Source organism: Temnothorax nylanderi, unplaced genomic scaffold, assembly GCF_030848795.1.
Source record: "Temnothorax nylanderi isolate EJ_2023f unplaced genomic scaffold, tnyl_v1.0 TNYL_tig0062_pilon, whole genome shotgun sequence".
Lineage (NCBI taxonomy): Eukaryota > Metazoa > Arthropoda > Insecta > Hymenoptera > Formicidae > Temnothorax > Temnothorax nylanderi.
In genome coordinates, this window is record NW_027249124.1 from 54,765 (window position 1) to 81,498 (window position 26,734).

At 35.9% G+C, this 26,734-nt stretch overlaps 1 long non-coding RNA gene across 1 annotated transcript; it reads right to left on the reverse strand.

The window, feature by feature from the left end:
• Positions 1-12,113: 12,113 nt before the first annotated feature.
• On the reverse strand, positions 12,114-13,193 carry LOC139773501 (uncharacterized). Its single transcript, XR_011718362.1, has 2 exons — positions 12,802-13,193; positions 12,114-12,256 (listed from the first exon to the last, which is right to left on the reverse strand). It is a non-coding gene; the product is annotated as an uncharacterized lncRNA (long non-coding RNA).
• Positions 13,194-26,734: the final 13,541 nt, after the last annotated feature.

The window sequence follows — 26,734 nt, forward strand, 5'->3', positions numbered from 1 at the left end:
TTAGTATTTGAGGACAATATGTGTATTATAGATTTATTCAATATTTTCTGAAAAAAGCAAGGAAACCAAAAAAATAATTAAAAGACAAAAAAAGCAATTATGACAGTATTTCTAAAAAAATTAAGATATCAATTAATAAAACGTTTTTATATTGCAGATTTTTTATGGGATTGCATATTTAAAGATTCGTAAAAAAATGGTTTTTAGAAAAAAGAAAATATAATATTTATTTTATAGCAATTTAAAATGAGGCTAATCATTATCATATAAAGTCGTTTATATTGTGTTTGCTCGTCCAGAATAATTAAAAATGATTTATTTTAAATTTATTTTCACAATTGATATTTGTTTATTATATCTATTATATAAATATAAGTTAAATAATTTTTTAATAAAAATAAATATTTATTAAAACTTGATTTTTTCTAAATTCTTTTTTATGTATTAATTGGGTTAAAATATAATAAATATATACAAAAATATTATATTTGTTATTAATAAAACATGTTTTTGTTACGCCCAGGCCGACGTTGAGTTCGTGACTCCTCGGATGACTCTCTCGCACTCACACACACTCGCGCACTCACGGAAATAACGACACGTAATTAGACGATCGAATCTCTTTATTTTAACGGAATACCAGAGAACACGTCAGAACAGTTTAAATGCCGAGATAATTCTGAAAAGCTCCGTTGTTAAACAGCCTCTTGTTGTCAAGGGGATGCTTCGCAACTTGACGGAAAGACTGCTCGCTGCATGCTTCAGCTCGGAGTTCGAAAAGCATAGGTACCGGGCGGCACGCTCGCAACATTTTACATTAGATAAAAAACGGTGCTGAAATAAAGCCAAAATTTGCCTATTAGGGAAATATATGAAATTGATCTATCTTTATATTTTTGAGCTTACTGAATTCGAATATGGAGCTTAAAATAGTCTAAACTATAGGAAAATTTGTGAAAATGCAGTTTTCACAACACCTCCACGGAAAGTTCGACTTTCCAAGCCTGTAGAGAGGGGCGAAAGCAGTCAATTTCACGCCAAGGCGGCATAGCGGGCGGAAAGTAACCACTTTCCTCCCTAGGGCGGAAAGTGACCACTTTCCACTCGCTAAACAGGGAGGTTACTTTCCGCCCGCTATGCTGCCTTGGCGTGAAATTGACCACTCTCGCCTCTCTCTAGGCATGGAAGTCGAACTTTCCGTAAAGATATTGTGAAAAATATCGTGTGCACCTCGGGGCGAAAGCTTTTTCAGACTCGTGTGATTTGCCGCCCGAGCCGAAGGCGAGGGCGGCAAACTTCACACTCGTCTGAAAACCGCTACTTTCACTCCTTGGTGCACAATATACTATTTTCTTACAGTAAAGGTTTGTTTTGCAGTTAATAATTTTTAATGAACAAATGACAATTGAACGAAAAAAGTTTTTTTATTGATGTTCTTGAGAGAGAGAGAGAGAGAGAGAGAGAGAGAGAGAGAGAGAGAGAGAGAGAGAGAGAGAGAGAGAGAGAGAACGGGGAGGGGCTGCGATCGCTCATTTTCATCGAAATTCTACATTTTTATAGTTCTATATGCTCTACAAACTCACGCTGCGTTTTCTATTTTTTTCGATATTTACTTTAATATATTGCATATACACATTTTTCTTCTCTTACTGTGGAAATATAGTAAGGCGATAAAGTATGTATATACGCATAAAAGTAAGCAATGTTTGGAACTGTCTTTCACCGATTTTGATGGACTTTGGATATATTGTAAAGTAGCAAAAAATAACTAACACATATTTTTTTTATTGGCTTCAAAGCATGTTTAGGAATTGAAATAACCTTTCGAAAAAAATTCCAATATATTTGATTATGAATGAATATCTCTGAAACTGTGAAGTATATGAAAAAACGTTGCAAACAACAAGGTTACGGTATTAAATAATCTCTGTAATTATGTATTTAGATTTTTAAAAATATTATATGTTTTAACATACTCCCCGGTAAAAAAATGTTCATATAAAAACATATATAAATATATATAATTATATATAAAATATGTCAATATATATTTTTTTTCTCTTGTATAATCTGTGTTTGTATATACAGGAAAAATAATAAAAAAATATAGATTAGAATAGGCTATAAGGGTCACACGCGGATCAAGGTGCGTTTAAATATTATAGTGATTTATTAATCAAATTCCAACAATCCAAACGTTTCGGCTCCTGTCCGAGCCATCCTCAGTGGTATAATGTTAACAATAATAATATGTTCTCCTTCAACATGGTGAGATTACTGTTTCAATTTTACAGAAACCTAGTGAGATTACGGAACACCGTAATCATATCCGTAGAAACACCGGTACTCAGTCCGTCATTACGGAACATAGATTAAATTTTAACCACGAATTTGATTGGGAAAATGTGGAAATATTGGACAAGGAAAAGTTTTTATCGAAGCGACTTGTATCGGAAATGTTACATATTAAATTACAAAAGAACAGTTTGAACTTTCAGTCTGATACAGAGTTTTTGCACCACGCATACGTTTCTACCTTAGAGAAATTGTAAAAACCACGTCCATGACACCTTTGTTCGTCCGCAAGATCATATGTTTTTTTACCGTTGTTTTATGTGTGGAATTTTCGTATTTTTTTAAGTTGTAATCTATAGGGGAGACCGGGGCTAAACAGTCTGGTTTTTTTCGGTGCCGATTTTTATCAACAAAATAAATAATTTTAGTTAAATGTGGTATACCACTGTAAAGAGTGAACCTTTAGCTACAAAATTTATTAAGGAAATTTTTATCTATGTCGCTTTGTTTAACCGGTATAGAGCAAAAACGACAACGGTGGAAAAATTGAAATCTCAAAAATGCCGGGGTTAATCGGTCCCCCCCCCCCGGGGCTAATCGGTCACACTGCATTTTCAATACATATACGTACATCTAATTCTGAAAAATGATAGGATACATTTTAATAATTGTTTTTTAAGAGAAAAATATAAAAATTTATTTGAAATTTTTATGCGAAACATTATTAAAAAATAATTGTTTTACCTATTCCATAAAACAATTTAGGCACGTGAATACAGAGGTTAACCAAATCGTAAACTCCCCAACGGCACGTCACATTGTCAACGCGGGCAACCACGGGGAACACGCGTGACGGCGTTCCGGTGCCATAGGATCAGCGCGGACCCTCGAGCAACCTAACCAAGCCGCGTTTTTCGCGGGGGAGCGATAAATAGCGACAGGGGGGTTAGAAAAGCTCGCGGTGGAGCGCGACCATTTTACCGACTCGACGGCGTCCTCGCGCCGATTCCTCGACGCGCCGACGACGGCCACGACCACCACGACGACGACGGCCACGACCACGACGACGACGACGACGACGACGACGACGACGACGACGACGACGACGATGACCACCACCGACACCACCACCACTACAACGGCGGCGACAATGACGCCGAGACGATGCGGCGAACGCTGGACGATGCGGTCGCACGCGCGACTGTCACTGACACAACGACCAACAACGACAATTTACCGCGGTCGGGAGTCGGGACGATCTACCGCGCGCGCGGCATGTCAACTCTCGCACGGAAATCGCGGGATCTCAGAGCCGTGCCGTGCCTCGCCGTACCTCGCCGACGTACCGTGAGCGCGAGCGATCTCGAAAACAACGGTCCGCCATCTTTTCGGTCGGCCAAAACACCCGTTTTGCGACGATACGTGCGTACCATTTCCCTCTTACACAAACTGACGCACGTGCAAGGGAAGACAGAATCACGCTCGAGGGAAACCTAACCTAAAATCGCCGTGAGCTGAAGTCGTGCGCCCGACGCGCCACAATGAGATTAGCCCGATTAGCCCCGGGTGCTTGTAGACTGATTAGCCCCAAACACAAGTTTCAGGTTTGATCGCCCATGAAATATTAGACATCAACGATAATGAAAAAACTACACTGGATTCGTGTTCAGCATGCATTACTCTTTATAATCACGTACCTCGAGATTTGGAGAGCAAATATTATTGCAGATATTACAAAATTTCCACGCGCAGAAAATTTCACTTTTACCTTCCGAAAACACGTTTGCCCTCGTAAAAATCATAACACGGCAGGTAACCTGCCGAAACTCCGTTGGTCACATGGGTACCATAAGCAGCGTTTACAATGTTAATAGCGAGTTCGCACAATATACAGGTTTCGAGATATTTGATTAGACGTATTTACCCCGTAGACTTTTTAGCCCCGGTCTCCCCTACGTTTAAATTTATTTTTACCAATGTTTGACTAAGACATTCCCGACCAGCGAAAAATTTTTGTATTTATCATCGTTCACTTCATATTATTTATTATTTGCTACGTTTGACCTACACGTTTTTCAATTTATATCTGCCAAAGTTTGTCATAAGACGTGTCCCTGCCTGTGTTACCGAATCATTATTGTGTTGTGCGTCGTGTCGACGGGATCTCCTCGTACAGATCTCTTTGTACTGATCATTGCTTTTGCCATATGTTCACATCTTTTTATTTGACTCTGCGATGTATTCGTTTCTCCAGACTACACTGAAAAAAAAAATTGCTAGATTCAAGAAAATTTAATTTGAATTAAGAAAACCATTGTTTTGACTATTTGCAAGAAAATTATTTTCATAATTTGAAACATTTGTATTTTTAGAAAGAAAAAAAACATTTATTAATGTAGAAAAATTATTTCTTTAAAGTAAGTAAATGTTATTTATTAAACAAAAAGTATATACTTCAATTGAATAACTAATATTTTAAACTATAAAACGCATTACAAAATAAAAGAAATTTTGTTTTTCAAATAAATATGCAAATTTTTAAAATAAGTAAATCTTTTTTTTAATGAATCAAAAGGTTTGATTTCTGCAGTAGTAATAAGAAAATATATTTTTAAACCAAAAAACTGCTATTTTGAACAAAAAAAATCATTTTTTGTTTTAAGTAAATTGTTAGTTGAATTAAATAAGCAATACATTTTATAAACCTTCAATAACAAAATATATTTTCAAATAAAAAAACTCATTTTTCAAAAAAAGAAATATATTTTAAAAATAAAAAAATTCATTTTTAAATGGAAACCATAATTACTAAATTTGAAAAACGATATCATTTTTTAAGTAAATTATTTTTTTCTGTATAATAAGAAAGTTAATTTATAAATCTACAGTAACAAAATATATTTTTAAATAAAGAAACTCATTTTTCAAAGTAACAAAATATATTTTCAAAATAAAAAAATATTTTTTTAAATAAAAACCATGTTTATTAAATTTGAAAAACAATATCATCGACACAGAGTACTAGTACGGGGACAACACTGATTGCCATATCATACTCGCGACGTGTTGCTTTCGTGCCGCGGTCGTTACCTCCGGCGCCGCTCGAGCGAGAATTTCTCCAAGTCCAATTCGGTCTTTCGACACCGACTCGTGGCAGTGTTGTGTTCGTATAAGTTACACGACGGTGGCGATCGACTACGAGCGCGAGCGAACGGGAAACGATGCTCCCCGCATCGACTTCGTCGTACGTGCCCCTTTCGTGTACGTATTCCACAAACGTTTTACACATTCGTACAGACCAAGCGAAACGCGTTTGCACATCCGTACGTATCGCTCGTGTCGCTCGGCTCGCCGAGCGCACCGCACCTCTTATAGTACCCAACCAGCCGGCCGAGCGATCGGCGACGCACGGTCTTACGCACGGTCGCTTACGGGCGCCGGAGGCGAAATATCGAGACCATCGGGGCTTGACCGCTGAGAGCGACGACGACGCGAATTCGATTATCGTACGGGATATCCGGCAGCTGGTCTCGGGGGTCGACGATACGCCACGTTGACGTAAAGCGAGACGAATGACACCATAATTCGGGGTACTTGTAACCGAGAGGCACAAACGCGGTTGTTACCCTCCGGCGTGGGCTCTAGCGAAAAGTCTCTCGCGGCGTGTTGCTTCCGCGCCGCGGTCGTTACCTCCGGCGCCGCTCGAGCAAAAAGCTTTCTAAGTCCCCTCGCGACGTATTGCTTTTGTGCCGCGGTCGTTACCTCCGGCGCCGCTTGAGCAAAAAGCTTTCTAAGTCCCCTCGCGGCGTGTTGCTTTCGCGCGGTTGTTACCTCCGGCGCCGCTCGAGCGAAAATTTTCTAAGTCGACCCAATACATGCCCAGTACTGAGCCGACTCTCGGCCGTAGATTACTAAATCATAATATTTTTATTTCTTTCATTGAAGAAAATATATTTTTATATTTTTTATTATTACAGATTTTTATAATTATTTGTCTACATTAAAAATATATTTATTTTATATCCAAGTAATTAATTTACTTACTTGAAAAAATAATTTAATATATTCAGATAAGTCATTATTTTATTTGAAATAACTTATTCTTTCCATTAAGCTTTCATTTATTTATTTTAATATAATTGCATGTTTAGTAAAGCAAAGTATCTAATTTTTTTAAATTAAGAAATTTAGTTCGTAAATTTAATAAAATATTTATTTAACTTGTTTTATTAATATTAAAAAAGGCAATGCTTTTCATGTTAAAAAATAAATTGCTGTTTTTAAGAAAATAATATTTAAATAAAAAATTTGTGTACTTAAAAACAAAAAAATAAAATGTTAAACAAATATTTCCAATATTTAAATAAATATTTGCAAGTATAAAATAAATTCTTTATAAAGTTACAAAATATTTCTTTAAATCAAGGAAATAATACTAAAATAAATATATTTACTTAATATAAACAAATTTTTTTTTCAGTGTACCTGGTGAGTTATTCTAGAATTCTAATTTAAGACAAGGATGTAACTCCTTAATTACTTTACAGATTTGGACCTTGTAGTCTCACTAGGTTTCTGTAAAATTGAAACAGTAATCTCACCATGTTGAAGGAGAACATATTATTATTGTTAACATTATACCACTGAGGATGGCTCGGACAGGAGCCGAAACGTTTGGATTGTTGGAATTTGATTAATAAATCACTATAATATTTAAACGCACCTTGATCCGCGTGTGACCCTTATAGCCTATTCTAATCTATATTTGAATTTCGAGGGTCTTTCACACTTTATAATAAAAAAAGAACCTAAAAATAATTAAAAAGATTATCTTTGCATTGCATTTTTTATAAAAAGTAAAGTTTGAGGAAATGAGAAAAATTTGTCTATATATAATCTATACTATTATATAAAATCCTTACGGGTGGTATGTGTTTGAACGTTATTAACTTAAAAACTATTGGACCGAATTTTTACCACAAGTATATAAAATAGGGGTAGAATTTTCCGGAAAGTGCTATAGAGTGTGTAGTTTTTCGTTATCTATTTTCTGGAAACCGATTTTTTTAATTCTTACGGGTGGTGAAATTAAAAAAATCAGTTTCCAGAAAATAGATAACGAAAAACTATACACTCTATAGCACTCCCCGGAAAATTCTACCCCTATTTTATGTACTTGTGGTAAAAATTCGGTCCAATAGAGTTTTTAAGTTAAAAACGCACAAACATACACCACCCGAGAGAATTTTCCGGAAAGTGCTATAGAGTGTGTAGTTTTTCGTTACCGATTTTCTGGAAACTGATTTTTTTTATTTTTTTAATTCTTACGGGTGGTGTATGTTTGTGCGTTTTTAATTTAAAAACTCTATTGGACCGAATTTGTATTAAAACCATATAAAATAGGGGTAGAATTTTCTGGGGATGCTATAGAGTGTGTAGTTTTTCGTTACCGATTTTTTGGAAACCGATTTTTTTAATTTTTCTAATTTTTTGGGAAATAATTGACCAAATCTCAAAGAATTATAGATCAAACAGGGGTAGAATTTTCTGGGGAGTGCTATAAAGTGTATAATTTTTCGTTACCGATCTTTTTGGAAGCCGGTACCGAAATTTTTTCAATTTTTCGGGAATTAATTGACCGAATCTTAAAAAATTGTATATGAAGTAGGGATATAATTTTACGGGAGGGAGAGAGGGAGAGAGGGAGAGAGAGAGGGGGGAGAGAGGGGGGAGAGAGGGAGGGAGGGAGAGGGGGAGAGAGAGAGAGAGGGGGGAGAGAGGGAGGGAGGGAGAGGGGGAGAGAGAGAGAGATAGAGGGGGGGAGAGAGGGAGGGAGGAGAGGGGAGGAGAGGAGAGAGAGAGAGAGAGAGGAGAGAGAGAGAGAGAGAGAGAGAGAGAGAGAGAGAGAGAGAGAGAGAGAGAGAGAGAGAGAGAGAGAGAGAGAGAGAGAGAGAGAGAGAGAGAGAGAGAGAGAGAGAGAGAGAGAGAGAGAGAGAGAGAGAGAGAGAGAGAGAGAGAGAGAGACTATTTGCGTGTCTTATTACATATGTCCTCCGGGCCGAAGCCCGGGTAACCGGCTAGTCATATATAAATGTAACAGCTGTTATATTAACTACTGTTACATATATCCCCACAGTAAAGGTGCTTTTCACGTTGACGCTCATTTTCAGCGAGCGAAAATGTTCAGAAGTAATATTTTTTATTTATATGGGTATCTCTAAAGTCTGACCCAGCACCCTTCTTCGGATTTCGGAACCGGCTTTAGATATGAAAAAATGTTTCAGATAAAAGTTGTAGTACAAAAAGGGAGACAGATGATGAAAATATGGACTTGACTTTGAATGACCTTTTCAAGGCCAGGTCAATATAATCAGAGTTTTCTTAAATAAAACCCCCCCATTTTTTATTGCATATTCTTATAGCCTTTTTAATAGCATAAATAATATTCTACACAATATGAAAGTTTCAAAAAATAATTGTCTTAAAAAAATGGCGATTCTTACTAATGAATTAAAATTATGTCGAACATTAAAAAAGTTGGATGACTTACAATTATGTCGGGACATAATAAAAATTCGGAATTATTTTGATGTCCCGACATAATTTTAATTTATCCAATTTTTATTATGTTTGACATAATTTTAATTCATTTCAGTAAGAATCTCCATTTTTCTTAAGACAATTATTTTTTGAAACTTTTATATCGTGTAGACCTAAGTCGTCTACAGACGATTCCGAGTCTCGACATCGAACTCGCGAAACTCATGTTCGACCGTTAGACGCCGTGCCGTCGTAAGCGGTGAGATCCCGACGACGCGCGACGGACAGAGGCGCCGTACGGCCGGGCTCGTGCGACGACCGGCCCGCGTAGCGAGGACCGGCCGCCTAGTAGTGTGTCACATTGTTTTGAGCCTTTCGACTCACGAGACTCCTAGAGATATCATTGCCACCTTTGACTAGAGAGGATACGGCCTTAAGCCGTGATCAGACTACGGATTGGGATTGAGATTGGATTGAAATTTAATCAATTAGAGCAAAGTTTACTAAACTTGAGATCAGTTTTCTCTGTTCTGATTGATTAAATTTCAATCCAATCTCAATCCCAATCCGTAGTCTGATACGGGCTTTAGAGGCGTTCGGCATAATCCCACGGATGGTAGCTTCGCACCACCGACCGCTCGACCGAGTGCGTAAACCAAATGTCCGAACCTGCGGTTCCTCTCGTACTGAGCAGGATTACTATCGCAATGACTGATCTTCAGTAATATTAATTAATTTTAAGTAATATCTTCAAGTAGTAATATTTTACAGATATATATAAATATAAAATATTATTTCTGAAGATTTTTGCTCGCTGAAAATGAGCATCAAGCGTCAACATAAAGAGGCACCATTAGAGAAGAAAAATGCGTATGCGAGATATTATAACAAACAATGAAAAAAATAGGAAACGCAGCGTGAGCCTGTAAAGCATAGAACTATAAAAATGTAGAATTTCGATGAAAATGAGCGGTCCCAGCTCCCCCCCCCCTTTCTCTCTCTCAAAAATACTAATAAAAAAAGACTTCTTTTATTCACAATTTGTTCATTAAAAATTATTTGCTGCAAAACGAGTCTTTTCACAAATTTCCCTATAGTTTAGACAATTTTAAACTTTATATTCGAATTCAACAGGCCTAAAAATATAAAGATAGATAGATAGATAGATAGATTAATTTTATATATTTCCCTGATAGGCAAATTTTGATCCCATTTCAGCATCGTTCTTTATAACAATTATTTTATTACTTGTTATTTTTTTCTAAGCATACACTTATATTTTCATTGAATTGTTATTTTTTTTATTTTACTATTAACTATACTATTAACTGTTATAACTATAATTTATAAACATTATTATTTATTTATAAATATATTACATATACTTATAACCTCATTCAAGCTCATATTATTATTTCAAATTTATATAGTATAAACGCTTACTATACTTCTAGGTCTGTAAAAATTTACAGCCTGTATGAATATAGGTACATGTCATACATTTTTTTTATTGCGGGTTGGGTTTTTTGGTCTCAGAACCTTCGAATGAAAGTATAAAGATAGGTATGGATTCTCGATTTTATACAGTCGATAAAAGAAATTACTGTGGTTAATAACATATTATAGAAATATTAGATATTTTATTGTAAAATTTGCTGTGTTTTTGGCAAATATTTACCTTTAAGCGGGGAGCACACACTTCTGCACAACGCATAATGCGTAAGCATAAGAAAATTGATTGGGCCATACACATGTGCATAAGGAAATAAATAGACCAATCAATTTTCTTATCCTTACACATTATGCGTTGTGCAGAAGTGTGTGCTCCCCGCTTTAAGCGGGAAACGCAGACTTTTGCATAACGCATAATGCATATAAGCATAAGAAAATTGATTGGTCTTTCCTTATGCATATGTATATGGACCAATCAATTTTCTTATGCTCACGCATTATGCGTTGTGCAGAAGTGTGTGCTCCCCGCTTTACACAGTCCCCGCCAATGACCTTGACCTTGACATATGTTGCCGCCACCGATCGAATAAACAATAAACGAACTCCCGGCGGTTTATTACGTCACGTCGTATCGCGTTCAGAAATCCCGTTCAGGTAATCAGACTAAGGGGGTCTATCTACGTACGAGTTTGGCTCGCAAGTCCGGCTCGGCTCGGTTTCTACTTGTTCGTGGGTGGGATGTCACGAGTCGCGCGGGCTCGACGTCAGACGAGCCAAATTCACACATTTTCCTTTCGTATGTGGTGAAAAAACGTTCGAATCCGGCTCGTGAATCAAGCTCGCCGAGCCAAACTTGCAGCTGGGCTGCGTTCGGATTCCCCACCCGAGTGCTAAAAATCCTATAGTATATGTTACGTGCACTATAGATTTTCAGCACCCATGCAGGTGGGAAATCGGAACGCACCCCAGGATGGGCCGACCTTTAGCGTAGTAACTGTACAGTAAATAATTTATTATTCATATATCATTATAATTTATATCAATTGTCTATTTAATTAGTACTTAACTTGTTTATTTTAAGATTTAAGCAAGAATTAGAAAAGTTTTGTATTAAAAAATTTAAAAAGCTTTTACTTAAAAAGTATATAGTATCTTTTCGAAAATTATATGATTATTTTATTAAATATTTATTCAAAGATCGAATATAAAATATTCGATCCTTATAATATAATTATTTCTTAAAATATTGATTGCTTTTTGAACGTTTAATTAAATAAATTTGTGTTACAGTCGTAGCTGATAACTTCGCTGTTCTGCATGGATCGGTGAATGCAAATTCTTTTTTTTTTATTTTTTATTGAAAGAATGGATCTGTAACAATTATGTGAAATATAGCAGATTTATAATATACATACGTGTTGAATTATAATAATAAATTAATTGCACATGATAATTATATCTCACTAATCCGTTACCTTAAAATGGATAGGCTAGAATATATTACGACAAATATTTAATCTTGCTGGAGTCTACTATTTGTTGATTTATTCTGTTACATACGTATTTAAAAAAAAAGTACATTATACATAATTTAATCCATAATCTTTTGTAGCCTACCCTACCAGCACACGCACGCCGGTAAAACGTTTAGGTAACGTTCGAACCTGATCCGTTCGGAAATAGTTCGGAAGTGCCACCACAAAAACGTTCGTCTGACGTTTGCATGGAACGTTTGTTCCTAACGTTCAGAGAACGTGCTAAGAAACGTTCAGAGAACGTGCGAATAAACGTTCACGAAACATTAGAAAGAAAAAGAAAAGCTAGTATTTCAAAGAAAAGCTATTTATTTCACAAAATTTATTTCACAAAATTTATTTTTTTCTAAAACATCTTTCTTTTAACCACTCCTTTATCCCATCTTCTGCTTTTCCTGTGTCTAGCTTGTCTCCTCTCAATTTTTTAACTGCCGCTGAAATAACACAAAATAAAAGAAATGTCAAAATCCCAACAAAAAATATCAGTGAAAAAAATAATGTAAGTAATGTAATGCCAATAAATCCACCAAAGATATGTTGCGAGTAATATAACACATGTGAATAAAGTACGAGTAATATCACGCAAATGAATCAGTGCAAGGCTGTTAGCTCGAATAATGTTATATAGTAATCGGGAATCGAATACGGATAAGCGTAACGGTAGTTCACAATACAACAATTGACGCGACGAGGGGGTAAGTCAAATCAAAGGCAAGACTGCCGACGAGAATGTAAACAACTGTAAAGATCTCGAATCCCGTCGAGGCGGCGAGATGTATCGGTCACGACAGAACATACGAAATCATTCAATCAAACGGAATAATTGCACTAACGCAATATTACTCATCAGTCATGGCCATCGCGGGCCCGATAGAATGCATACCGAATAGGATCGCACCTATCGCGAAACCGACTCAACCGAATGATGTCGAAAGAGATACAAGAGCTTGTCCGATATTGCATAGAAAATAACACGTACAGAGTACTTAGCGTTCGATCGTAGTCTTATCGTCAAGGACGATGTCGGCAAAGCATGGAACGTCCTTTCTCCTGGATATCTCGTACGGAGAGGAAACCCGCGCACCCTCTCTTCCTCTATAGCGGGCGCGAGAATTACACTTCGCTCTATCGCAGGTGTAATGAGGCAACGCCGAGGCCTCGCCGGCTTGCGCGCCCCAAGATCGCTCGATAAATGCCGCGCACCGTGAACATTAACGTTAATGAGCAGCAAAAGTCACTATTCGTGTGAATTATAAGACGTTTCTGATAATACTGCCAAATAAACTTTACAACGAGAGGTTACTGAATATCGCAAGTCCGAACAAAGAAGAGAATATATCTCGCGTGTTGTCGCTTCCGCGTGCTTCGACTGACTACGCAATTTAACGCGTTGCTACAAGAATCGTGTCGCGAGCGCGGACCGGTAATAGTCCAAGAGCTCGGAGCCAAAAAAGTCTCTGAAATGACAAAAGCTAGTTTTTTGATAGTCGATTACAGTACTGGTGTACATGAATATGCTCTGGTCAGTCAAGCAATCATTAGGACAGGTGTCATAGGTGAGCTGTCAAACATGTCGCGATTAACGAGTGCATAAAATGAATTGACAAAGACTGAAAGTTTTTCTGCAGGTTACACATTGCATATAAAGAAGAATTATCTTAGTCAGTCAGATGTGTGTTAGGACGGGGGTGGTCGGTCAGGCCCGGAGCATGTATGAAAAAATAATAATGTGCAACTCATTTACAAAGTCTAAAAAAATTCTTATAGGTACTTTATACGATATCAAACATAAAAAAAGTAGTCAGTCAACCATTCGATAGGACAACGCCCGTCAGTCAGCGTAAAAAAGTGTGAACATTGTGCGCGCGCGATCGGTGCGGCGGGCGGCGGCTCGCTCTTGTCTTCGTTATTGATTGACGTCATTCCTACTAATTTTAGTTTAAAATATAATTGAATTATTAATAATAATATTCATAGTATTAATTTCCTATGAAAATCTGATTTTTAATAAAAAAAAATGTAATTACAATCATTAGAAAATAAATATTGAGCAATTTAAGTAGGGGAGACCGGGGCTAAAAGGTCAACGGGGTTGAAGCGTCAAATCAAATATCTCGGAACCTGTATATTGTGTGAACTCGCTATTAACATTGTAAACGCTGCTTATGGTACCCATGTGACCAACGGAGTTTCGGCAGGTTACCTGCCGTATTATGATTTTTACGAGGGCAAACGTGTTTTCGGAAGGTGAAAGTTACATTTTCTGCGCGTGGAAATTTTGTAATATCTGCAATAATATTTGCTCTCCAAATCTCGAGGTACGTGATTATAAAGAGTAATGCATGCTGAACACGAATCCAGTGTAGTTTTTTCATTATCGTTGATGTCTGATATTTCGTGGGCGATCAGACCTGAAATTTGTGTTTGGGGCTAATCGGTCAGTAAGCAGTCCAGATGCTTTTCCAAGGCATTTCCGGGCATTTCCAGGCTCACTGCATATGGAATATGGATGAGACGGGAATTACAACCGTTCAGACACCGAATAGAGTCATCGGACGTCGAGGAGTGAAACAAGTCGGGCGAGTGACTTCTGCGGAAAGAGGAACCCTCGTAACTATTTTTTAATAATGTTTCGCATAAAAATTTTAAATAAATTTTTATATTTTTCTCTTAAAAAACAATTATTAAAATGTATTCTATCATTTTTCAGGATTAGATGTACGTATATGTATTGAAAATGCAGTGTGACGTTTAAACCCCGGCATTTTTGAGATTTTAATTTTTCCACCGTTGTCGTTTTTGCTCTATACCGGTTAAACAAAGCGACGTAGACAAAAATTTCCTATATAAATTTTGTAGCTAAAGGTTCACTCTTTACAGTGGTATAACACATTTAACTAAAATTATTTATTTTGTTGTTAAAAATCGGCACCGAAAAAAAACTGACCTTTTAGCCCCGGTCTCCCCTACGTAAAAATTATTATAGTATTATATATACAAAATTTTATTTGCAATAATGAAATTCATCAACTTCATTACCAAATTGAAATTCGCGCGTACAAAATTTGTGGTATAGTGACAGGTGAGAGGTAACAGATGACAGGTAAGAAACGAAACTTTTAAATGCTATTACTAAATGTCGCTATTTCTTCTATGCGAAAATAGAAAGAGAGAGAAAATTCATTAATGACGTCGTAATTCAACCACCGTTGGAAGATACAGGTATACAATTTATATTTATAAAAGTCTATTATCTTTGATAATATATTGAATTTAAATTTATTTTTTAGATTGCTTGACTGACCAGAGCATATTCATGTACACCAGTACTGTAATCGACTATCAAAAAACTAGCTTTTGTCATTTCAGAGACTTTTTTGGCTCCGAGCTCTCCGTCTATCATGTTTACAGTGCATTTCTGGATCCAACTCTTCAAAATGTTAGAGGTGTTGCAGAGTATCTCACAGACAAACAACAATCTCCTGAGGAATTTTTAATATATATGTCGTAGGCAATGGTTATTTTAGAAAAATAACTTTTGACTAGGTAAATGCTGTCTGGTCAAATAGCTTTCGCCCATTTATTTTTGCTATTTTCCTAGTCGAATGCTATTTTCCTAGGCAAATGGCATTCAGCGAAACATGCATTGATGTATTTCAAGCAAGTACACATGTATAGGCGGGGAAAACCCTTCCTCCGCATAAAAAACTAATCTAACTCCAAATCTATTTTTAAAAACGGTGAATATTTATTATTATAGGGAGCCACCCCTAATTTCTATAATTTTAAAATATGTTGTTAAGGTCATCACTTTGAGTAATGTTGTGAAGGTTTTAGTTGAGGATCGTTATTAAAAAGTTAGGTAATTCTTTAAGGGGGGATTCTACTGTAGCCGGGCGAAAAATAATGATTTTTTGGGAATTTTTTTTAAGAAAACTATAAGTGATATTGGATTAATTTTTTTGCAATATAAAGAGGCATTCTTAAAGAAGAAAAAAAATATTTTTTTTTTCAATTTCATTAATTTTTATTGTGTTGACGTACAATTTTGTGGCACAATGTCGGTAGCGCAACGGTTATCTGCGTACAATGTAGCAACGAGCTGAGTTATCTGAAAGCAAAAAACAAAAATTTTCTTTAAAGCTTAATAAATTACGCGGGGATTGAACCTATTTGCAAATAAAAATATGAAAAATTGAAGAAGTTACAGCAATCGTAAGAAAAGTGACATTTTTTCGATCAAAAAATCAATCTTCTATTGTTGATAAAAATTTTATAAATAAACAATAAAATGTAACGGTAGGTTCAATCCCTGGAGAAAATTGTAAGGAATCGAATCATGCGTGGCAAAAGTTATTTGATTGATTACTTTTTGAGTTATCCTGTACGCAAAGTTGGAAAAAGTGGTTTTGAGAAAAACGCGTTTAAAGTTTATTTTTTGCTGTCAGCCAAAAAAGCACGTAGAAATGCATGAAGATTTCAATATAAAGGTTTTTGAGGTCGCTGAATCCGAATCTGATATCAGATTTTTAAAATTCAAAATGGCGGATTTAATATGGCGGGTCAAAAGAGTCGCAGTTGAATAAAGAAATAAAGTTTTTGATATTTCCACGATACTTACAGTTAAATAACGCTCAATCCGCTATTCCGGGCCCATATAAAATGCCTTCCTCTTCCTCGTAGAACTCCTGTTCGGCAGTTTTTGTCATTCTTTTGGCTGTTCGAACTTCTTTACACACACACACATACACATACACACAAAAATACTAACACATAAATATAAACACATGTAGGGTCAAACAAAATAGTCGAGGGTCTAGGCAGGTACAAAGGATCTTTTTGTTCCCACAACGATAGAATGCCGAGAACGCTGCGAAGTCAGTACAGCGTACTTCTGCTGTATCGATCCTCCGCGCGCCTCACTAAAAGGAGCTGTAGTTTCGTCAATTTTACGAATTCGATGATAACGCTTTGGGAATATGTTCTTGAAACCTTATACTATTTATTTATGCAAAAAAAATTCGATTTTTTTGACCCATTACAGTAGAATCCCCCCTTAAAAAAACTTACATAGATCCTCACCTCCAATGTTGATAAAACGATGCTCATTCGACACGTTTTTGTACGAAACAAAAGAATGTTGTGTGGGTGAAAACGTGTATGCGTGGATCCAGTTGGTTCCGCCCCCCTGCGGGGAGCTGCACTACCGTTAAACTAGACACATAGTGTACCTTGCAAAGTACATGCGTTGACTTTCCACGCGTGGAAAGTTGTAAACCCATGTGACACCTCGTCTCGCGTGGAAAGTGTATGCGTGGAGACTGTAAGTTTTGCCCCCTTGCAGGGAGGGGATAATTTCCCGAAGTTGGGACCACGCGCACTTTATTGCTCACATTGAAAACTTATGTGTAAAACTTTAGGTCGATCGGGAGCAGGGGTCATTCGGAAATACATCCAAAAAGCTAATCAAATCCAACCCAATTGTTGGGAAAGATTTTTACAAAGATTTTTACCAAGAGAGCCGCAAAAAATATCAAAATTCGGAAAAGGCCTTATTTTGAATAATTAACTACAATTTATTTCCATTTTCCTAAAAAGCGTTCAGGCAAATGCTATTTGCCTAGGAAAATAGCATTTTAACACAAATAAACGGGCGAAAGCCATTTGACCAGACAGATAGCATTTACCTAATCAAAAGCTATTTTCCTAAAATAACTATTTGCCTACTACATATGGAGGGGTATATTTTACAGATATTTAAAAAATCTTTCAAACATGAAACACAATTATTACTGATTGTTAAGTGTATAAAAAAAGTATCAAAACTCATAGAACATACGTATTACACACTACGTGTAAAAAACGCATTAGATATACGTGTATAATCGGTGGACATGTCCGCAACCTATCCCATTTAATATATGTATTTATGAACGTATTTATATACGTATATGAATATACGCATATAAATACGTTTACAAATACGTTTGTAAAACGTTCATAAATACGTATATTAAATGGGATAGGTTGCGGACATGTCCACCGATTATACACGTTTATCTAATACGTTTTTTATACCGTACGGTACGTATGGTTCTATGAGTTTTTATACGTTTTTTACACCAATCCGTGTTTCACGGGATAATAATCCTTTCTTTTTTAGCATATGCTAAAATGCATTATAATATCATATATATTTATAATTATAGCGTTAAGATTATATGTATAATCTAACAATAAATTTATCTTGCTTCCATTTGCATTCCCGTGAAACACGGATTGGTGTAGAAAACGTATAAAAACTCATAGAACCATACGTACCGTACGGTATAAAAAACGTATTAGATAAACGTGTATAATCGGTGGACATGTCCGCAACCTATCCCATTTAATATACGTATTTATGAACGTTTTACAAACGTATTTGTAAACGTATTTATATGCGTATATTCATATACGTATATAAATACGTTCATAAATACATATATTAAATGGGATAGATTGCGGACATGTCCACCGATTATACACCTATATCTAATGCGTTTTTTACACGTAGTGTGTAATACGTATGTTCTATGAGTTTTGATACGTTTTTTATACACTTAACAATTAGTAATAATTGTGTTTCATGTTTGAAAGATTTTTTAAATATCTGTAAAATATAGGTACATCTCGATATTTGAAAAATATACATATCTTGCGAATGTCATGATTTTGCTTCGCCAGAGACCTGCTTATATTAGCACTCAACTGAAATTTACTTACGAGTTAGTCTTACCATTATGCGCTGCCTAGCGGCGTCGTTCCAAACTAGCACGGAAAGATGCGCTACCATCCGTGAAACACTCATTGATATAAATATGGTATGATATACGTATCAATGGTTTAGAATTGATATAGGTATAAGTAATAGACGATTATTATACCATATAGCAGTATACGTTAAGAAATTGTAATAAATATACATTTTTTAAACGTTTCTAATAAACCTAATTAATACTTACTGGTATAAATATGGTGTAATATACGTATCAATAATTTAGGATTGGCAAATAATTATATAATAAACGATTCTTATATTATATAGCAGTATACGTTAAGAAATTGTAATAAATATACATTTTTTAAACGTTTCTAATAAACCTAATTAATACTTACTGGTATAAAGTAAAGTAAAGTAAAGTAAAGTAAAGTAAAGTACATTCGGTAATATTTTTCGCAATAAATTTAATAATTTAATTTAATTTAAATTATTTTAAATATGAGATGCTTATATATAAGTATCAAAGATTATTAACGTATTTATTTGTTTATTATATTGGCAATTTACAAATGTACTTTACTTTACTTTATACCAGTAAGTATTAATTAGGTTTATAGATAGATAGAAATGATACTTTATTACCCCAAGGGGTCTGAAAGGGCGTTTTGTAGGGACGTACCCAACCCATTAATTACGTTTATTATAAACGTTTAAAAAATGTATATTTATTACAATTTCTTAACGTATACTGCTATACGGTATAATAATCGTCTATTACTTTACTTTATACCAGTAAGTATTAATTAGGTTTATTAAAAACGTTTAAAAAATGTATATTTATTACAATTTCTTAACGTATATTGCTATACGGTATAATAATCGTCTATTACTTTACTTTATACCAGTAAGTATTACTTAGGTTTATTAAAAACGTTTAAAAAATGTATATTTATTACAATTTCTTAACGTATATTGCTATACGGTATAATAATCGTCTATTACTTTACTTTATACCAGTAAGTATTAATTAGGTTTATTAAAAACGTTTAAAAAATGTATATTTATTACAATTTCTTAACGTATACTGCTATACGGTATAATAATCGTTTATTATATAATTATTTGCCAATCCTAAATTATTAATACGTATATCACCGTAGTAGAAACGTTTAAAAAATGTATATTTATTACAATTTCTTAACGTATACTGCTATACGGTATAATAATCGTCTATTACTTATACCTATAGGTACCAATTCTAAACCATTGATACGTATATTATACCATATTTATATCAATGAGTGTTTCACGGGTTGCTAAGTACTGACATTATTACATAGTCTGCATGTGTGTGTTGAATATCATTATTAAATAATTAATTATTTTAAAGAAAATAACAGTTATTTTTTAATTTTGTTAATGTAGAAAAATGTTCTTTTATAAATCTGAAATATCGGGAGCTCTGTGTTCTTCTACTACCACGTGGCACACACGTTGACGAGCACAAAAGAAAGAACATAAAAATTACACAATTTAGATTGCTCACATTCGCCAGACTTACGCTTATAGTTTCTAAATGACTATAAAGTTCCATTTTACAATAGTCGTAAGAGTAGATGTAAGACGCGTAAGCAGTAAGCCATTGACTAATAAGATTTTTACAATCCAAGAATAATCGATTGTAGTTGGTCAACTTTTACTGCTTACGTCTTACCGCATACTCTTACAGTTATTGTACAATGGGTTTAAGATTTTCCAAAATGTATTTTTTATCTTACTCAAAGTATCTTTTATTTTATTTTCCGATACAAGTTATAACGTTCTACCACGTGGTACTGTGTTTCACACGGTAGAAGAACATACGGCATACACACGTTCACGTGCACCAAAGAAAAAAATTGCAAAATTTAAATTGCTTACGTTCGCTACACTTACGCTTACGCTTTTAAATGACTATAAAATTTTTCAAAATGTATTTTTTTATTTATTTAATGTATCTTTTATCTCATTGTTTGATATAGATTATAGCGATCTAACAATAAGTTATACAAAAGATCACACAGTGAATAAAAAAAATTAATTATCTACCGGAAATTTAACTCGGAACTGAATCAAAAAATTAATCAGTAAAACTAATTTCTATCGATTTTCATACTACTTATTGTTTATCAGCAAGGCAGTTTTGATTTTTTCCGTATAGAATAAAAAAATCATGAAAGAAAAAAAATGTTGGAACACGTGGTGAGCACATACTATTGCATACTATTTCTGTAGGTCCACACAGTACTGTTATTTCGTGGACGTTGGGACCCTCCACCATCTGGCACGGACGCGCGCACACAGCAGCGAACAGCCATGCACGTGGGCGGCGGCTGTGTGCTCGGCGTTCGGCTGTGACCGGACATGGGTCTGTGCGTTGAATAATTTTCTTAAAATGTACTCACTCGTACGTATAAACGGTCGCCACTTCGTTTTAACTGCGATTACGAAGAACGCTGATAAACTGCGGTTGACTTCCGATTGCCGTGGAATACTTCCTCTCGATCCTCAGCTTCGTCGCACTTCCGCTGCAATAATGCGTTTTTGTCGACTACGCCCTTTACGAAGTCGCGAACTAGTATTTCGGATTCGGAAAGCTTTTGCTGGGATTCGGATTAATGAGGGCGGATTAATTGACTTGCAATTGCTTTTCTGATAACAAATAACAAGAATATATATTTTGTACTCGAAGTACAGGATTACAATGGGTAACGCCCCGATTGCATTATCTCGCTTCACTCGCGATTTTCGTATGAAAAACGATATATTTCCGAAAAATATTCACTTCCGGATGTTAATAAGCTTGTAATTAAGCCTGCGGATAACGGTCGCGGCCGGATACTTACCCTACTCGTCGGATGTCGAACGATTTATTCACGGATCACTCGGATAGGCGAGTAGACCCGACGACGGTTCGGCAGGAAAAGACCATCTAACGATGTGCACGTGCACACGAGGTGCAATGGTTCACGAGGAAAAGACCTCGCTTCCCCTCAAAACATCTCCCACTTCGGGCTCGCGCTTAGCATCCTTTTTTATATAATAGTTTATATAATGTGTACAAACGATAACTAAATACGAAATACGATGTAAATGGCTATTGCAAAAACATGAATACTGCATTTCACGTTATGTATATTGCTTATAATCATATTTTTATGTATTTTTTAGTGGTACCGACAATTAACAAATTATATAAGGAAACTAAATTTTGATATATCTTTGTATTTTGATTATACATATGGAAAATACTTCCGAAATACAAGTTAGAATGTCGATGTATATCAACGTATACGTATGTACACATCGCTTATGGTTGGCCCCAACTTATGCCAAACCATAAAGATATATATATCTATATCTATATATATATATATATATATATATATATTATGTGTCGTAGGCAAAGTTATTTTAAGAAAATAGCTTTTGACTAGGCAAATGCTATCTGCCTGGTCCAATGGCTTTCGCCCGTTTATTTGTGTTCAAATGCTATTTGCCTATGAAATTGATTTGTACGCTTTCTAGGAACATGGAAATAAATTGTAGGTAATTATTCAGAATAGGGCCTTTTCCGAATTTTGATATTTTTTGCGGCTCTCTTGGTAAAAATCTTTGTAAAAATTTTTCCAACAACTGGACACATAGTGCGCCTTGCAAAGTACATGCGTGAACTTTCCACGCGTGGAAAGTTGTAAACCCATGTGACATCTCATCTCGCGTGAAAGCAGAAATATGATAGAGTGGGAAGGTTCGAATACTTCGAGCAATATTTTATTCTAAAAGTGTCCTTTTTTTATTTTATGGAGAAACGATAAATTTTAAAATTAAATATATAAAGATTATAGTGTAATTTTCAAGAGAAAACAGCGGACAAATTCTGCCAATATTTATAGTAGCTTTCATGAGTATTTTCAGAACAGTATAAAAATAAATTTTTACAACGAACTTTACGGAAAGCTGTTTTAGAAACTGCAACTAGAAAAAGTATCACAGAAGATCTATTTCTAAACGAAAGAAACATAAAAAAATATCAAAAATTTACTAACGATGTTATTAATGTATTGTAGTTTTTCTAGTATTTCGCTGAACAATTATTTCAAACAAAGAAATGACACCATCGCCCAAAAAATTCAAATTATGAAAAAGAAAAGAAAGATAAAACGGTTCGAAAATAACAAAACTATAAATAAATGTGAATATTTAGTTTTTATTAAATATTAACTTATTTTAAACCTAATTTAGCACATAATTTTTATAAAGTAAATTTGTAAGTATAAAAATATAAAAAGTAAACATATAAAAAGTAAATTGATTTGTCCTAACCTATTAAACAAAAACTATTTCAATTGTCAGCAGAATGTATAGACGGACACGTGCGGATATCTTTCCTTCCATTGATTAATCAATTCATTAACCAATTGATTTATATTACAGTACATGAAATAAAACTCCTGCAGTTTAGGACATTGTTTCAAAATAACGGAACATTTATCAGGTATATCAAGTACAACGTCAACAAGATATAACTTTTTTAAGTTTTTGCACTGCGCTAGTAATTCCAACCGGTGATCAGTGAGGATAGCACGGGACAAATGAACTTCTTGCAAGTTTTGATAAGAGGAAAGTAATTTAAATAAGCTTTCATCATGAGCTGGGTATCTGTGTCTGTAACAAAAATGATGTAATTAGTACAGTACTTTAATTGCAAAAAGAAAATTCATGTGACTTCTTCAAGATGCTCGCAAAAGAAGCAAACAAATTTCAATAAAGAATACAATAATGTGTGTTTTAAAAGAAAATGTAGCACACACACTTACAGATGAAGGTTCACTTTTTGTAAATTCTTACAGTTAGCGACCCTGGTAAAAATTACCGTTAAAAACGGATAGAACGTGCATTCTATCCGTTTCTGACTGCTTTACTATGCGTTTCTTTCCCTGCAATTACGGATAGAAACAGATGAAAAGTGTTGCAGATTCTATAAGACTGTGTACGCAAAGACGGTGGGGAAAGGCTAACTGCATCTAACTGATTCCTAACGGAACGGAACTTATCCGAATCTATGCGCAAACGTAATTACGAATCCTATCCGTTTCTATACGTAACCAGTTTTGAATGTCTATCCGCATCTGATTGCAAAACCAGGCAGGATATCTATCTGCATTTGCATGCAATTATGATTTGCCCGCTCTATCCGTTTCTAACTGCAAATGCATTTTATTCATTTCTTATTACTGCAAATACATGTACATTGTGGGAGGTTTGTAGTTATCAGGTAGATTCTACCTTTAAACGCCAGGAGAAGGGATTCCTTTAGTTACGACACTGTAATTTTTCTGGTTGTCGCCTGACAGAACGCCTGCTTATATATTATGGCTGGTTGTATTTTAAATGTGAGAAACGCTTTCCATCATGCGCCGCCTAGCGGCGTCGTCGCGAAGATGCAGATGGATGCGGTATCCGCAATTACGGATAGATACCGTCAGCATTTGATGCGTACAGAATACGGACAGAAACATACAGGATTCGTATCTGTAGTTGCAGACAAATTCCTATAGGTCGACATTGCGTACAGATGCAGATGAATGCGGTATCCGCAATTACGGATAGATACCGTCAGCATCTGATGCGTACAGACTGCGGATAGAAACATACAGGATTCGTATCCGTAGTTGCAGACAAATTCCTGTAGGTCGACATTGCGTACAGATGCAGATGGATGCGGTATCCGCAATCACGGATAGATACCGTCAGCATCTGATGCGTACAGAATGCGGACAGAAACATACAGGATTCGTATCCGTAGTTGCAGACAAATTCCTATAGGTCGACATTGCGTACAGATGCAGATGGATGCGGTATCCGCAATTACGGATAGATACCGTCAGCATCTGATGCGTACAGAATGCGGACAGAAACAGACAGGATTCGTATTCGTAGTTGCAGACAAATTCCTGTAGGTCGACATTGCGTACAGATGCAGATGGATGCGGCATCCGCAATTACGGATAGATACCGTCAGCATCTGATGCGTACAGAATGCGGACAAAAACAGACAGGATTCGCATCCGTAGTTGCAGACAAATTCCTGTAGGTCGACATTGCGTACAGATGCAGATGGATGCGGTATCCGCAATTACGGATAGATACCGTCAGCATCTGATGCGTACAGACTGCGGATAGAAACATACAGGATTCGTATCCGTAGTTGCAGACAAATTCCTGTAGGTCGACATTGCGTACAGATGCAGATGGATGCGGTATCCGCAATCACGGATAGATACCGTCAGCATCTGATGCGTACAGAATGCGGACAGAAACATACAGGATTCGTATCCGTAGTTGCAGACAAATTCCTATAGGTCGACATTGCGTACAGATGCAGATGGATGCGGTATCCGCAATTACGGATAGATACCGTCAGCATCTAATGCGTACAGAATGCGGACAGAAACAGACAGGATTCGCATCCGTAGTTGCAGACAAATTCCTGTAGGTCGACATTGCGTACAGATGCAGATGGATGCGGTATCCGCAATTACGGATAGATACCGTCAGCATCTGATGCGTACAGAATGCGGACAAAAACAGACAGGATTCGCATCCGTAGTTGCAGACAAATTCCTGTAGGTCGACATTGCGTACAGATGCAGATGGATGCGGTATCCGCAATTACGGATAGATACCGTCAGCATCTGATGCGTACAGAATGCGGACAGAAACAGACAGGATTCGTATTCGTAGCTGCAGACAAATTCTTGTAGGTCGACATTGCGTACAGATGCAGATGGATGCGGTATCCGCAATTACGGATAGATACCGTCAGCATCTGATGCGTACAGAATGCGGACAGAAACAGACAAGTTTTTCTATTGCAAAAGCTTATAGATGCTGTATGCCGATAGATTTCCATTAGATACAGTTATACGTCGTTACATTTTCTGTCTGTATTTGCAGATACAATAGTGCTGCTTACAGAAACGGATAGAGCTAGACAAGCTTGCAGTTACAGCGGATAGGATTCCGTTACATACCGTCAGAAATTCTATCTGTTTCTAACTGTTTCTAACGGTAATTTTTACCAGGGGAGATCATTAATACCCTGAGATGTAAGATTACATGTGTTCAGTGAATATATTATTTCCAAGTCACGACACGAATTTCCCAACTCTATTAGAACTGCATCGTCTATTAAGACGCTATCTACCGATAACTGACGCATCCGTTGATTATTTTGCAGTATTTTGCAAAAACGTTCGGTTCTTATACCAGTATCAAAAAAGTATAATCCATCAGTATCAAAAAGGTATAAATGTTCCAAATTATTTAGCCCCTCGAGATACGAAAATCCTTCGTCATCTACCCTGGTAGAAATGTCATGCATTTTTTTAGCTGTTACTGGACAGTTATATTAACTTCTGTCTAATAACTGAGAAGTAAAACTACTTGGGATTTCAATCAAGATGTAACGCTTTTCCTTCAGTTACTGCGCACAAAAGATGCGCAAAATCTGAACTCATTTACTGAACAATAACTGGACAATAAATGAACGATTGAATTGATTAATAAGCAAATCTACTGATAAAGAAATGGACAGTTTTGCCCTAGTAATATTTTATTGCTAAATGTAAAATTTTGAGGTTAATGAGAGTCATAGTGCAGGAAATCTTTCGTGCGTATTATACTAAAAGTAGCGGTATATAATATATTTTATATACCAAAGATGTTTTGCAGTATGACTGTACGATTTGTATTATCGACAGGACGATCTATGTTGTATTTAGTCCCAGTATCTTCACCGTCTCGCGCTACCCCCATCCACGAATTTAGTGTTTGCCAGGCTCTCGTACCGACTAGACGTTCCGTTGACTGCTCGAAGAAATAAAGTGACGAATAAGTTACTTGGAGAGTTATTCTTCCTATCAGCATTCCATTTCCTCACGATAAACAAGGAAATAACATATGGTCCTTCGAGCCGGATGTACAAGTTACGTACTCCGGTAAATCTGGAGCACGAAATTACTCCATTTTTCCATCGGCAGTTTCCGAGGAGCAAGTCATAAGAGCACGGTAACGTCGAGAGCCTAACTAATCGTATATTAGTTGC